We start from the raw sequence: 2,564 nt of genomic DNA, 5'->3' as shown, positions 1-2,564 counted from the left end.
AGAACAATTGTTCATTCGGAGGAAGTGTCCAAGAAGACCCCAATCAACATCTAACCACTTTCCTGAGGATATGCGATACTGTGAAGTCTAATGGTGTTCACCCTGACACCTATAGACTACTTCTGTTTCCCTTCTCACTCAAGGACAAAGCATCTAAATGGCTGAAATTCTTTCCAAAGGAGAATTTAGCAACCTGGGAAGACATGGTGAACAAATTCTTGGCAAGATTCTATCCTCTTCAACGAATCAACAGGTTGAGAGCTGAGGTACAAACCTTTAGGCAGCAAGATGGTGAGACTCTATATGAAGCATGGGAGAGGTTTAAGGACCTGACAAGAAGATGCCCACCAGATATGTTCAATGAATGGGTGCAGTTGCACATTTTCTATGAAGGCCTTTCGTATGAATCAAAGAAGGCAGTAGACCACTCATCCGGGGGATCTCTGAACAAGAAGAAGACCATTGAAGAAGCCATAGATGTCATTGAGACTGTAGCGGAGAATGACTACTTCTATGCTTCTGAAAGAGACAACACTAGAGGAGTGATAGAGCTAAACAATGTGGATGCACTGCTAGCTCAAAACAAGCTTATTACCAAGCAGTTGGCTGACCTTACCAAAAAGATGGAGAGGAATCAAGTGGCAGCAATCACCACCTCAGCAGCAGCTCAAGAAGGAGTGAATGAAGAAGCAGAGGGTGATCAGGAACAAGCCAACTACATAGGAAATTCACCTAGGCAGCACCATGACCCATACTCCAAAACATATAATCCTGGTTGGAGGAACCACCCAAACTTTGGGTGGAGAAACCAACAGGATCAAGGCCAAGATCAGAGACGCCACAACCCCAACAACAATACAGCTCACCAACACTCCACACAGAGGTCATATAAACACCCACCTAACAACACCTCTCAACATCCATACCAAAGTCAAAATGGCCTTTCTCATCCTTCCAATCTCAACTCTCCATCATCGGAAGAAAGACTCTCAAAGATTGAAACTCTACTTGAAGGCATATGTAAGGAAATCCAAGATAACAAGGTGTTCAAGGAGGAGGTGTGAGCCAATATCAAGAACCAGGGAGACATCATCAAGAGGCTGGAGTTTCAAGTGGGATACCTTTCTGAGAAGATCCCCAAACCTACTGATAGCTTCCCAAGTGACACAGAGAAAAATCCGAGAGGTGAAGCAAAGAAGGTCAGATGGGAAGATTGCAAGATGGTTACTATAAGTGATAAGGAGATTGAGGAAGAGCCGAACAAACCATTAGAACAACCTGAAGATACATCAGCAGGAAAGCAGGAAGAGAATCATCAAGAAACCATAATCACACAGAAGGAGCTGCTGAGACTCTATGCACCCTTTTCCCAAATACTCAATGGTGGTGTAGAGAAGAGAATATACTCAAGGTTTCTTGACATGTTTGCATCTCTCCATGTAAACATACCATTCATCAAGGCCCTCCAACAAATGCCCTCATACATTAAGTATATGAAGGAGCTGCTAACCAGGAAAAGCTCACTCAAGGGAGGACAAACAATAGTGATGAATAAGGAGTGCAGTGCTCTCATTCAAACAGAGTTGCCCACAAAAAGGAAGGACCCAGGGAGTTTTCACATCCCCTTGCCATAGGAGAAACACTGATTGATAAGGGACTCTGTGACCTGGGAGCAAGCATCAACTTAATGCCTCTATCTCTAATGAAGAAGATGCAGATCAATGAGCTAATGCCCACAGACGTAGTCATCAGGCTGGCTGACAAAACTCAAAAACAAGCAGTGGGAGTGGTTGAAAATGTGTTGGTGAAAGTGGGAAACTATTTCCTCCCCACAGATTTTGTCATATTGGAAATGGAAGAGAGTCCCATCCACCCAATCATATTGGGAAGACCGTTCCTAGCTACAGCCAGAGCACTCATAGATGTGGAGCGAGGAGAGTTAATACTGAGGATACATAATGAACAACTCGCATTCAATGTCTTCAAACCCTCACAAGAAGCAGACCAGGAAAACAAGGAACCAAGGGAAAATCACAACAAAGTACTAGTGGAAGAAACAAGCACTGAAGCACAAAATGTACACCTGGGAATCCCCTTGGTTGATAAGCAAAATAGCCAGAAGGTGTCACAGCTAAAGGAAACTCAAGTGGAGCCAAAACCACCAGAATCATATGAGACCAGCAACAAAATCTCCCTAGGAAAAGAGACCACAAAGAGCAGGATAATAGTAAAAGAAAGAAAGAAGAAAGCACCAAGGAGATGGAGGAACAAGAAGATCCCTACAGAAGATTTCTCTCCAGGGGATAAAGTGATCTCAGCTTACTTCCCAAATATCCCACCTCATCTCCCCACCATCCCATCTCAGCTACCCAAGGTTTTCACCATCAACAAAGTTCTCTCCCTAGAACATGTAGAGATCCTTGATGAAGCCAATAGATATAGGTTTACTGCAAGAGGAGAAGATATGAAGCACTACCAACCACCCTGACAAAAGGTAGAACGTCAAGCTAGTGACGCTAAAGAAGCGCTTCATGGGAGGCAACCCATGTTTTACATGCTTTTAA

General features: G+C 43.7%; 1 non-coding gene across 1 annotated transcript; it reads right to left on the bottom strand.

Annotated features, from left to right (window-relative positions):
• Nucleotides 1-251: 251 nt before the first annotated feature.
• On the bottom strand, nucleotides 252-358 carry LOC148579551 (small nucleolar RNA R71). Its single transcript, XR_015893844.1, has one exon. It is a non-coding gene; the product is annotated as a small nucleolar RNA R71 (small nucleolar RNA).
• Between the last annotated feature and the right edge of the window lie 2,206 nt (nucleotides 359-2,564).

The sequence above is a fragment of the Arachis ipaensis genome, chromosome B10 (genome assembly GCF_059453495.1).
Source record: "Arachis ipaensis isolate K30076 ecotype BB chromosome B10, ASM5945349v1, whole genome shotgun sequence".
Lineage (NCBI taxonomy): Eukaryota > Viridiplantae > Streptophyta > Magnoliopsida > Fabales > Fabaceae > Arachis > Arachis ipaensis.
The sequence above is the reverse complement of the archived record's forward strand: the minus strand, read 5'-3'. Positions and strand labels throughout refer to the sequence as shown.